General features: G+C 32.3%; 1 long non-coding RNA gene across 1 annotated transcript; it reads right to left on the bottom strand.

Moving 5' to 3' along the window:
- Nucleotides 1-2,055: 2,055 nt before the first annotated feature.
- LOC147520797 (uncharacterized) lies at nucleotides 2,056-4,119 on the bottom strand. The gene is made up of 4 exons (XR_015214461.1): nucleotides 3,923-4,119; nucleotides 3,411-3,508; nucleotides 2,931-3,026; nucleotides 2,056-2,257 (listed from the first exon to the last, which is right to left on the bottom strand). It is a non-coding gene; the product is annotated as an uncharacterized LOC147520797 (long non-coding RNA).
- Between the last annotated feature and the right edge of the window lie 9,955 nt (nucleotides 4,120-14,074).

Genomic DNA, 14,074 nt, shown 5'->3' with positions numbered 1-14,074 from the left:
CTGATTTAGCATCCCCTTCTACAATGATCTCTCTCCAACGTTGTTGGACTGCATAATTTACTGCCAGTTCTACTGCTAAGGCTTCTACTTCTCTAGGTGAAGTGGTTTTGACTCTACAAACTTTTTCTCCTAAGAATTCTCCTCGACTATCTGTGCCGATCACAGCTATATTTACATAATAACAATCCTTATGAAATATGATTGAGGTTCTATCATTCTCTATCTGTTCATCAATAACCTCTGCATCATTAGTAAAAGTTCTATTTCAATTCTGCAATATATTATAAGCATGTTAAAAAGTTGACTGCTGGTTAAATTTAGAGTCCTGAAATATTTTATTATTCCGAACTTGTCTTATTGCATTTATAACTAGATTTTTTGGACCCGTTCAATGAACGGGACCGCTTTTTATATAATTTTTTTCATTTTATTATTATATATCAAAAATCTTATTTCCAAACTATATAAAAACTCATACATTAAATTAATTGATCAAAGTTCCAGGGCCAATTATTTGCCAGATTTTGTTCTAGACTTCAAACAATAAAGAAAATGATAAGCAATAAATAATTATGCAAGACATTTATACTATAAGAGATGAAGCTCTTTAAGCGATCTATCCATATTCTCCTCGTCTTGAACTTAGCCATAATTTCTGCCGTTAAATGAAATAATTTTTTTGCTAGACATTTTGAATTTACTTAAAATTTTCTGCATAGCATGAATTAAAAAATTCAAACAACAAAAATTTAAACAATTTCATTCATGGGAGTAAGATTACCTTTCTTCGGCAATGAATCTCTTCTTAATAATCATTTTTTTTTTCTTTTCTCGATTGAACATACTCAAAAATAAATAATCGACATGAAGCCATAATAATACAATCATGGTTGCTGAATGTTCCGAAGTATTTCATCTTAATTAACGTTTGCAAAAAATTACCCATTAACAAATAATAATTTGGAACGTGGTCGGCCTGGTATACTTTCAAAATTTAATAAACAAATTATATCATAAACGGTAAATAAACTTTAGTTTATGTATCTACTCCAAACTATATATTATTTTGTAACATCCAAGAATTGCATTTTTTGTGCATGGTCACTTGGCCTTGAACTTTAGTTGGCTATTGTTTTTAAGAGTTCTATGTGCGTCGTATTTATACATCAATTATAGTTGGTAAAATCTTAGCACAATTGATGAAAGTCTACATCTAGATATGTGTTTACACTTGGTAGTGGAGCCCATGTATCATAAATTGTGTGACTGCTTCATATGCAACTTTATCTTCTGGGTTTGGAAGCTCTGCTGATATTAACTTATTGATCTGAGTAGGGGTCTTTGGCTTGGCACCATTATCCAAGAAAAGCAAGATATGAGCGTGTGGTAAACCCCTCTTCTGAAACTCTATTGTGTATATTGCTGCATAACAAAAGTTGGAAAGTATTATTTCTCTGGTATAGTCAAAACTTGGAAAAACAAATTGAGTAGAAACTTTGGTTTACAAAAGAATATTATTATTGCTTCGGAATAGATTATATGCGCGTCTATGTTATTTTTTCAGCTTTGAATTCTCTTGTAGAATTTAGAGAGACTATTACTGGCATGACTTAGTGATTATTGCAGCATCTTGGGTTGTCGCGCATAAGAGCGCTTTCCTTACTTATGAAGAAGGTGACAACTGACGCTCAAGAATAAGGGAAGATCTCTTAAGATAATAAAGCGAACTTTTTACTATAGTGAAATGCTTTATCTTATTATTGATTCCTTTTTGCATATAGGATTCCACCTCCTATGAGTATACGTCAATGAAGAATTTGAATGAATCCAAATATGGCTTTTGGGGAGTTCTTGCTAGAAAAGCTAAATCCATTCTTGACGATGAGAATGTGGCTCACCAGTTAAATAAACCTGCCCTCCATATACCTTCAGATGATATGGTCAGTTTACCACTTTTTATCGTTTCTTTACAGATTTTGCATTCTTCATCTGTCCATATATATATATATATATATATATATATAAATGATAAATTATAAAAGGTCTATAAGTTGTCCGCAACAGCCTCAACCAGGGTCTTCACAATGTTGGCATTGATGTTGAAAAGGTCATCACGGGTCATACCTGGTTTTCTTGGAACACCTGCGGGTATGACAACCACGTCTACACCTTTCAAACAGTTGCTCAATTCAGACGGGCCTGTAAATTCCAGGACTTCAGAGGGAGTGTTGCAGTGGCTAAGATCAGTGGCAACTCCCTTTACGTTCGCAACATCATAAAGATGCACTTCAAACAATATGATTGGCTCTAAAAAAAAATTGGATAGAATAATAATTAGTACCACCTCCCTAGATTTGTTTAAATCTCCCTAATCTATTTTTAATTTTCTATAGACTACAAATAGATTTAAAGAGATTTAAAGAATTGACAACCTATCAATTAAGTGTAACATGCATGCATATCATGCAAAGACTATTATTTATTAGGGCTCCTTATAATTTGACTATAGTAAGGGAATGCATGTATTTCAAGTAAATGCATACTATCAAACACAATGATTAGTATCAATTCCATACTATTAATTGTATAGTAACATGAATTTCCTTGCATATAAGTGTGCTTACAGGTGATATATATTAGAGGTGCAAGGACGTACTTAACCCTTCATAAATAATTGGGATACTGCTTGGATTAATTTTCTAATATCAAGTTTGGTCACGCTAATAAAATTTTATACAACGTCCAATATACAAAATTCAGGGAAAATTATAGGAGCTAAGTTTGGTCACGCTAATAAAATTTTATACAACGTCCAATATACAAAATTCAGGGAAAATTATAGGAGCTAAATAGGAGAATCGAAGTGATAAAAAAAAAAAAAAAAATTAAAAAATTGAAAAAGGAAAATTAGCTTTCTTAATTGTATTTACCTGCTGAATGTGTTGCTCATGTACTGCCAAGAACACAGTTGACCCTTGGATATGTTTCCTACTCATCAAGATACTTTCCATACTTTATGACCATACCTACATCACTATAGCCATTAGCAACATTCAATAGACAGTAGTTTTCCACATTAATACACAATAAAAGGAAGACCTCAACCCTATAATCTTTAGAAATATGAGTGGCTTATTAACACTAAAAAATTACATGAAATACAGTAGAATAAGCTCTAAAATTTACCCCTCTCCAAAAAATCAGCTCTATAGTTTCTCCCACTCTCCGTGTTTATTCTATCTATAATGCTTTGGCATGCTCTTTTCCGTATAGTCATTAGAATTAATCCACGCTTTCAAAGTTAAGTACCATGCTCCATTGCCATGACAAATAACACCACATATATTCATAACTGAAACTCTTTAGATGAGTACATACTTCTAACAGAATAGTTATATATTGAAGCATACCTTATTTCATAACCACCTGTAATTTGCTAGGTGAAATTTTCTCTTTCCTGTCACCATCTTTGTTGATCATCCGGGTAACTATAACTTGGCTGGGCTTGCTACATTAATTAGGAGAAATGTAAAATAAGTATCTGAAATTATAGTAAAAAGTCAAAAACTATATTTATTTGGGTCTTTTTATCTACAACCCCCATTGATATACCAAAAAAAAAACACCCAACAGGTTAGCCCAACTGGTAAGGGAGGGCGTGGACGTTAGTGTGTAAACCAATCAACAATTAAAGCATTGCTATAGGAGTAAGCTTACCTGACTGTGTAAACCAATCAGCAATTAAAGCATTGCTATAGGAGTAAGCTTACCTGATCGTTGAACTGACGTAGTATGCACTTCTCACAAATATAAAGAAAATAGGGTAAATATGCCACACTTTTGAGGTGAAATTTCCTGTCAACTTCATTTGTCTTATTTAAAATAGAAAATTAAATAAAAAAAAAGCTCCTCATAGACATACCTTCAACCCATGATCCAAAACATTCCAATTAGCACTCCTTGTAGCATGCATCAATATTTTCAAACAGCGTATTCCATTGTCATGAGAATCACTTTACTTATTGTTGATGTGTTGTTGTACTATTAAAGGCTTAACAAAAATGCTGAAATAGAGAATCCTTGTGATGATGTGCATCTCTTCAACCCACAACCAAGTATGTTGCTTTCGTACAAAAATGTCAGGCAGACTGCACAGAGCACGCATTACACAATACATCAATTTTTATTTATTTATTTATTTATTTTTATATCTTACAAACCTAATGGGGAGAGTATGTCAATGCAACCACATCCAGTGAGCACGGATTTTGTTTTTTACTAATATGCTATTTGTTTAAATCAATGCATGTTTTTTACCACAATCTTAATCATCTATTTCTTTGTACCAACTAAACTTAACATCATTGGTTCTATTCTTGAACCACATAATAGGGAAACCATCACATTAATCTACATTAGCTTACTTAAAACCACCAAAATTTGACACTATTCGAGGTTAAGAACATGGTAATGTAAACAATCATCACATTAAGGTAACTTAAGATGCATATATGCATATGCATTATCCCATATCAAGCCTAACCTTTCCCCATCGGCTGACTACATCATTAGCACTGAAGTTGTCAAACACCGTGAAGAAAAAAATAATACAAAATGCATCATATATGTATCTTCATCACCATCAAAAGTTAACATTTTCACCCTTTCGACAATTAAGGCTTCAAAAGGTTTAGGTTGATTAAAACATTCACCACTCAACAAAATGTAGTGTAATTAATTCATTATGTTGAACAAACTTCATACTTCTCTACTAAAATCTAGTCGCTCTCATGGTACTTAACTTCATATTGGTGTGTAACTTCTATGTAGGCAAACCAATTACTTCCTCTTTTTTCAGTCATGCATCATATATCCTAATGAATTAAATAGAGTGTACCAAACCTAGTAGTTCATTTATCCTAAAACCAACAATATGTTCACCTTCGGTGTTGTAACTTCCATGTATGCAAGCTTAACACTTCCTCTTTCTTCAGATATGGAATCATTTATCCTAAAGAATGAATAGAATGTATGCGTAATGTATTAGTACCTAACTAACTAACTGCACACTCGAGTTTAATAATTGTGCCTATGGCAGTCCATTGCTTAAATATTTAATCAAAACATATATGAATATTCAATCTACCAAACTCAAAAGTGATTATGTCAAGGAATATAAGTACCTCCTAGCTCCCTAAGCTGCCGGTTTGTATGCTAATATCTATCTAGTTCTAGGAATATTTGGCAACCTAACCAAAAGATTTAATGTTGGCATATAGATTTAATGTTGCACTCTATTCCATGTGTACTCTAAATCCAATAAGATTTTTCAATGCATGTCGTTTCCTCAATTTGGTGAACATGATTCAATGTTAGAGTTGCACAAACATGATTCTATGGAGTATGTACCCAATTTTTCGAGAATCAACTAATTATATACATTTATAATAATAGAAATGAAAACACCGTGCAGGTGTGACAACAATCTGTTTGAGGTCCATGACTATGTCAGCAAATCTATACAATGGTTGCCAAATAAAATTTCATAGTAATTGACATCATAAAAACCGCAAGGGTATACTAATGTGGTGAGGCATCAAGCATACCATTGTGTCCAAATTATTTTTCAAATGGGGAAAATACCATTGTAGCATTGAAGTTTACACTCCAAGAAAAGTATTAGCAACTTGAATCACTAAAGAAATACCTTGTAATTTTCTAGGCTATAGCATTAGCAACTTGAAATAAAAAATATAACGTAGAAATACTATATAAATAATCACTAAAAAGAAATACAAATAGTGAGCATAATGACCATACCAGCGGGAAGCTTGGTCACTCCAACTATTCTTCAAATTTGAATCCCCTTTTGTGTTATGGTTTGTCTTCTTGACCTTTGCCACGAGCCTTCATAACTTTCATTTGGGGTTACAGTTCAACTTTCCCATTGCCGGGTGCATTGTTGTATTTCCTTAGGTTATCCTCTAAAGAGTTTTATGAAATATATGTAATAAAAAATAAATAAATAATTGACATAAGAAACCACTAATACCTAGCACACATAGAATGACTAAGACTTAGCAATGTCAAATACATGTAAAAGCGAGGACAAAAATGCTTTGGTACAGTACGATGCACAACTGCAAGCAAGTATTAAGTCTTAATATCCAAGGGTCTGCTTAAAATTCAAAAATCTAAATACCAATTATAATATGGTCGGGCTTGTTAAATTTAGTTGGAAACTTTATCTTCATATTGGACATCATTATGTTAGCGACAATAGGGTCTCTTCTTTGTATGTTTCCAAATGTGTTGACTCAAGGAAAAAAAATGTAAAAGTAAAAGACTATACATTTTGCGCGTATAACTATATTAGAAATTTACAAATGAAAAACATATCTATATTGACCAAGAATAAAAATATTCGTGAAGTTTCACCATGTCTTGACTTTCTTTGGTAACTAATATTAGAGTTATTAGCAAAAAGTTTCGTCAAATATAATCTACTCAAGCTATGACCTACAACCCTAAAAACTTACCTTTTAACCTGAAACCCCTTAATCCCTCTTTCCTAGATAGAAATGGGAATTGGCCCATCCCCTAACGCTTTGCCCAGTGAGCCACCAGACACCTTCAAGACCCCAAAACTTCACAAACAGACTCCAAAAAAATGTAGTTCACTCTTGAAAAGTTACCAATCAGTTACACTCAAGGCAATCTGAATGTTATATAACTTTGTTACATGATATTGTTTTTTTGAAAGGTGTAATACTTGGAATGCATTTTTGACTACATATAAAAAGCAATAGCAATGAATTTTCAAAATGCAAAATAAATTCAAATGAATAATTCCTAAGTATCTTACTACAATACTACATTGAACATATTCTAGGCATTAGTGAGATTAAATTGTACTCCATGAGAAACTACACATCTACACGATCGATCAAGTAAATAGAACATGCATTATTAGAGGCATGTTACCTGAAAACCCATATCCTAAGGCCAAGTAGCAATAAAGCTCTTTGTGTTGGCAAAGCATTGAAAGTGAGAACCCTTCCGGTTCTTAATGAGCACATCACTACAATTGAAAAATATAAATACCTCGAGTTAGCTTCCTATCAAAATATCAGACGGTGAAACTACATAAATTCGATCAAGAATATTACAAAGAGTGTGTTGCACTACTTTTAGTTTGAATCCTTGTTCTCGCCATTTATCTAGTTAACTTAATTTCCTTAGTGGACCGAGGCAAAGTAAAGAGTGGCCTAATTATAATAAAGAGCAAAGAAGAAAGGCCATCACGTTTCCATAAGAACATGACTCCAAAAGCCTCATGATAGATTGGTCTAGGTAAGAGTACGCCACAAAGCTATTATTGTATTTAATTGTTAAGCAATAACAATATCTTGCATCTCCATTATATATCATTGGATGTCCTCCCTAAATGGATGACAGTTTACAACTTATTGGTATGTCTAAAAAAATATATCTAAGAGAGCTAGCTATTCTTATATACATTAGCTACATAAGAATGATATAAAAAACACCAATAGTAACAAAATTTGACCCTATAATTTATGGACTTCGTACAAAGCACTCACAATTCATATAGCTTAACATGAAAAATTGATCCGAACACTTTCCCCGGATTGACCTCCAGACCATATTTGCTCTAGTAAATAACTTGCTTCCACCTTACACACGGAAGATTGGATTGCCAGAATCGCGAATCTTATATATTGTGTTACGATCATCTCATATTTAAGATCGTTCACTTCACATAAAATATAGAAGCACTACTTAGATAATTACCATGAGCATATATTTATATATAAAAAAATACAATAAGTTCATTCGCTAAGTAGTACGTTCCCTCACTTATTATATGTTTTTCTATAAAACCACTTATAAAAGACTTACCACCCAAAGGAAGAATGAGATATCCATTTGAAATCAAAGAAGGTTTCTTCGAAGAACCTAACCTATAAGTGACTCTTCAATGAGCTATTGTTAGATCCTTCACATTCATTATTAGCTCCAAAACTGATTTTGGTGTTGCCCCTATCACAAAATACCCTTGCTTAACTAATAACACATTTAGTTAAAGGAAAATTAATAAAATAAAGTATAATCGGAGGAGAATAAAGTATAAAAGTTAATATATTCCAATTGCACTTCCATTGTACTCAAAGTTCAGTCACAAAAAGAAATAATAATCATAATAAAAATCAAAACTTTTGTTTATCTAAGACATATAGATGTGAAAATTAGTGGGTTTTGAAGAGGGAGAAAAAACCTACCGACATTGAAAAGATTTGAGAAAGTTTATAGTGAGCGAGAAAGTGTGAGAGTACTTGGACATAAGGATGCAGTGCCTTTAGCACATGTACCCTCAATCTTTGAATCCATCTTCACATTCACTTCTATCTCCTTACACTTTTTGAGGCTCAAGTTGTGGTGGAATCCATATCTATTGTTACTGATTAAAAGTAAAATAAAACTAATAGCATTTAATTAGGAGTATAGTCAGAGAAACATATATTATTATGAAAAGATTATCAAGAAATGTATCTTACCAGTGGCGTGATCTGTGACCAACTATTATGGCCTAACTTCCAACAGTCAGAATACCTATGCTCACATATCAACTCTTATCATTCAAAATTCATTTTTTTTCTTCTAAAGTAATATAAATAATTTATGTGTCATACTAAATTCAAGCTTCTCCAACCCATTCTCATAATTTAATCTGAGCAAGCAACTCAATCTACCTTGGTGTTAAAACTTATGGTTTTGCATTTTCAAAAGTAAAAAAAGTTGAAACTATATAGTATATAATGGCTCTAAGATTCTATTTGATGCACTGTTAAGCTGTTGATTACTTCAAATTTCAAGAGCAAATCTGCATGAAACTTTGGCATACACTTTTCAAGACTTGAGCATTTCTTTGTCTTGAATCCGAACCTACCTATGCAATGCATAAAAAGTTGCTAGTACTATTATCATGTCATATTTACTGTTGAAGCAAAAGTAACCTAAAAGTAATTTAGTGACTCAAATATACCTTTGAACCAAAAGACATATTAAGGTGTAAACATGTCAAATTTAGGGTGTACATTGAATGACACAGTGGAGATTTAACAAACTTATTAATTATTATCATGCACAATTCATTGGTCTGCTATTTATGTTGATAGTGCGTGTTGTGCAAGATATTGTTTGTGCTTAACAAAGCTACACAATAATAGTTTCGTGGTTATTTGTAAATTTCTAACATAGCTATATGCGTAGAATGCATAGTCTTTTACTTTTATATTTTTTTTCCTTAAGTCAACACATTTGGAAACATGCAAAAAAGAGATCCTGTTGTCGGTAACATAATGATGTCCAGGCTATGAAAATAAAGTTTCCAAATAAATTTAACAAGCCCGGCCATATTATATTGGGTATTTAGATTTTTGAATTTTAAGTAGACACTTGGATATTAAAACTTAATATTTGCTTGCTTGTTTGTGCATAAATCTTGTACCAAAGCATTTTTGTCCTCGCTTTTATATGTATTTGACTTTGCTTAGTCTTAGTCTTAGTCTTAGTCATTCTATGCGTGCTAGGCATTAGTGGTTTCTTATGTCAATTATTTTTTTATTTTTTTATTAGATATATTTCTTAAAACTCTTTAGAGATAACCTAAGGAAATACAACAATGCACCTTGCAATGGGAAAGTTGAACTGAGTAACCCCATGTGAAAGTTATGAAGGTTGTGGTGGCAAAAGCCAAGAAGGCGAACCATAACACACCAGGGATTCAAAATTGAAGAATAGTTGGAGTGACCAATCATCCTGTTGGTATGGTAATTATGCTCACAGATTGTATTTCTTTAGTGATTATCTATATAGTTTTTCTACGTTATATTTTTTATTTCAAGTTGCTAATGCTATAGCCTAGAAGATTACAGGGTTTTTATTTCATTTCTATTATTGTAAATGTATATAATTAGTTGATTCTCAAAAAATTGGGTCCATATTCCATAGAATCATGTTTGTGCAACTCATCATGATGCAATGAAATGGGTTTAGAGTTTTCATGTGAAATGGGTTTGACAGTTTTGTAAATTCGATATTGAATACTTTATGGTCATGATGATTGTTCAATAGACACGTCTTAATCTATTAGATGAGTTTGAACATCTCCATACAATTGTATTTTGAGGTAAAAAATATTGTAGTTTCATGGCATTAATTATTTATATTTGGGTGTTTCATTGCATTATGAGTGGGTTTACACGCACTGCCGTAGTAGCACTTATACAAGTATGCATTGGTAAGTATACATCATGCATTTTCACCCTTCAAAACTAGCTCATGTTCAACATTATAGGTGCACAAGAATGCATTTGTAACTTTATTGTAGTCAGTATTGATTTTCATGTATGACTTTTAGAAATTTGTTGGTTCATTGATTCAGTTTTCTGAGCATAAATAAAAAATGTACATGAGTCATGAAATAGAAATGTCTAGAGTGTTTCATTCTTTCAAGGTCTTCCACAATGTGATAAGTATGGCAATAAACTATATGCTTACTGTAATGACCCATCTTGAGACTTTATATGACCTTGGTGCTCATCTTGAAATAGACTTCCACGATGCATTGTAATAGTTGAGGTGTAGCTTGAAGCTGACTCTATTATTATTAATTACTTGATACGGGAGCAAAGGAACTGCTATTGCAGATACGATTGACAACTAGCTGTTAATCTATTCTTAATAGTATTGTGCTACACTTCAATCTGTTTAGTGTTGGTAATAGTGGCTGGTACTTATATTGTATTGTAAATTATCAGTCCGAAGTAGATCAAATGGCAAAAAAACTGAATGCACCACAATTTGAAGAGGATGATAAGGACCCACTTTTAGATATATCTTCAATGACTAATAATAAGGAGCTTTGGCTTATTCAATGGCCAGTTAATCAAGTAATTATGTCTTCCCATTTATTAATTCTCCATTTTTTTATTTTTTTTTTTTTTTTTAAACTAATGTGAATAAGGAGCTTTGGTACGGTTTTTTCAGAATATTGATCTTGATGGGCAAGAGATAACACTTAAGTTGCAAAGGAATGGAAATTTTGCTAGCTTTGAGACTTTATCAGGTAAGATTATATCGTTTGTTGTTGTTATTGTTTTTTTTTTTTTTTTTTTTTTTTTTTTTTTTTTTTTTTTTTGCTTGAATTTGTGGGTTTTAACTTGAGAATAATGGCAGGGAAGTCTTACGAGTTGGTCAGCTTTGCTTCTCAAGTACATGATGCTACGGTGTTTCAATCTTTAGCGTCGGACACAAAAGTTGGTAAGTTGGGCATGTTATATCTCTACATATGGATATGAATGTGTTTATTTGTATGTATACTCCATTGGTGAGGGTTTGAATTCCTTTAGACTCCTTTGAGTCCTCCGCTTTTTAGCTTGCAATAGTCTTTTAGGATATTATTCTAAGGAATTTTGCATAAAGGAGATTGAAAGACTCAACATACACTTCCACGATGCATTGTAATAGTTGAGGTGTAGCTTGAAGCTAACTATATTATTATCAATTACTTGATGTAGGAGCAAAGGCTGGCATTGCAGATAATGATTGGCAACTAGCTGATTTTATGCCCATGAAGATGCAAAGTTAGTGATAGTTGTTGTCTTTGCCAACCCACGATGTGAGAGGATACTATAAATTGCTTATAAATGCGACCAATAGCAAGACTTTTGAAGGCAGTTGGAGTTGTGAATCTATTCTTAATAGTATTCTCGATACACTTCAATCTGTTTAGTGTTGGTAATAGTAGGTCGGTACTTATAATTGTATTGTAAATTATCAACAAGGCTTCTATCGTATTAGAGACCTCTTAAGTGATAACTATCCGGAACTTATTTTTGTGAATTCTATATACTTGCCAATAGTATCTTGACAGATCTTAGTCGCGTTTTCCGATGATATGAGTGCACTATTTTTTTTTTTCCCCGATAATCATGGAATGCTCTAAATGCTACATGTATATATATGATCTCAAAACAAAATTGGAATTGTTTACATGGCATGCAATTATTGATATGTTTGTGTCAAAGGTGAAGAAGTCACAAGCAAATTTTGATGCATTTTAAGGGAAAGAAGAACAAGAAGGAAATGGTTGCACAAAACATAGCAGCTTTTAAGAATTTTTCTTTGCATTAAGAAAATTAAGAATACGATAGAATTTGGAAAGCAAAAGAAAGCATGAGAAGAAGAGAAGAGTATAAACAATTTAAGTGAACTTAGCGACAATAATCATTAAAAAGGGCAAGAACAAAACTTGAGATGAAAGGACATTCAATTACATAATGAGCACAAGAGAAACTTCGGACATAGGTGACATTGATGGGCAATAATATAAAGGTAATGGATTAGATATCAAATTCTCTAGAGATAAAGGCTTCGTTAATGTGAAAGCGTTTGTTATTATTTGTTTTAAGCGAAGACAAAGCATTTATATATATCGTAAGCAATAAGTGAGAATGCACCTAAAACAATCGAAAGTAAACGCCTAATCGGCCTCTAGAAGTTCAAATTACAAGGCCATTAGTATAAGGCACACCACCGAGGTAACCATGTGTCCCCAACTATAAGTTATGAGACGGTGAACTTGATCGCATTAGTGGCATCTATGATATGGTAACCAGGCCATGTAACTCTATTTGAAGTATTTGATCCTAGGTCGGAATTGTTGTATTCGGCGTAATATTAAGTAGCCAGAGCGAAATCAACTGTAAAATCCCTGTAAAATCCTAGCTTCAAGTTTCTGTAACTGTAAAATTAAATATTATAGTAGCATATATAGTATATATTGTAGTCCATTATATTATATCAAAGGCAACTGTAATGATATTGATTTTGTTAAAAGAGGTTAAATGTGGATACTTGAAGTCGTGAACTATAAGTTTGTATAATTTTATCTTGATCTAATTTTTTTTTCCTTCTTTATGCTAAGTGGGCCAACCAAGATATCAAGTAGTCCTTTATCACATGCGTATTTCATTGAAACTTTATATATATATATATATATATATGGCGTTATGTTGAAGTCATGCTTCCTCTTGGTTGAATAATATGTATTTCAGGAGTTCCAAATCTTTAATTATGGGAATAGAATAGGAATTGGATGAGAAAGGACCCCATAAATAAAAAGCTTAAGACGTGCACTTATTTTGAATTGTGAATCGACAATTTTTTTGATAGGAGCTGAGGCTTCTTTTGTATCGTGAAATTTGTTACATAATGCAACATCAGTTGTACTGCTCAGGGATATGGTAGAAATACTTGGAATCTAGAAGGGGTGAAGATTTGTCTTAGCAATGACTATATATTCAGACTCTTAGAGAGCTATCCAAGCCATAAATAGAAGAAAAAGATCGATTCTTAGAGCTGCTACAATTTGACACAATAACACATCACTTGGAACACGATAAAGAATTGACACAACAATTTTCAGACATCTACAAAGAACTAATGTTATTCATTTAATTACAAATAGTTGCAAGTCTTTTAACAAAAAAATATATATTCATTTAACGGCACCCGGCCCAAGTATGAGAACACATCATTAATGAATAGTAAAAAAAATAAACAACCACTCAAGGACATCGCCAGATAAACCGACCATAAACTACTTCGAATCGTCAATACTTTGACAGATTTAACTCTTCACAGAGCCATTCACAATAAATGCTTTAGAAATTAATCAAGAGATGAAAAACCTATAAATTTACCCACCAACAACCTATAAATTTCAGCATTGAATTTCTTTTCCATGACAGATGAAAAACCTTACTTTACACATTACATGTACATCAGTACGTTTATCATGAACTTGGCAATGAACAAACGATAGAAAATTAGGAAACTATAAAAAAACAAAAGCAAGTTCAAGGGATATTGAGAAAAATAAAAGTACCTTTAAGAGTGACTGAATTTACTTATTCGCTAAAGTCAATTGAAGATAGATACTCGATAAATAGGTTAACCCATTTACTTTCTTAAAAAAGTGAGAGTG

The sequence above is a fragment of the Coptis chinensis genome, chromosome 2 (genome assembly GCF_015680905.1).
Source record: "Coptis chinensis isolate HL-2020 chromosome 2, ASM1568090v1, whole genome shotgun sequence".
Taxonomy (NCBI): Eukaryota; Viridiplantae; Streptophyta; class Magnoliopsida; order Ranunculales; family Ranunculaceae; genus Coptis; species Coptis chinensis.
Note: the sequence above shows the minus strand (reverse complement) of the source record. Positions and strands in the feature narration are given on the sequence as shown.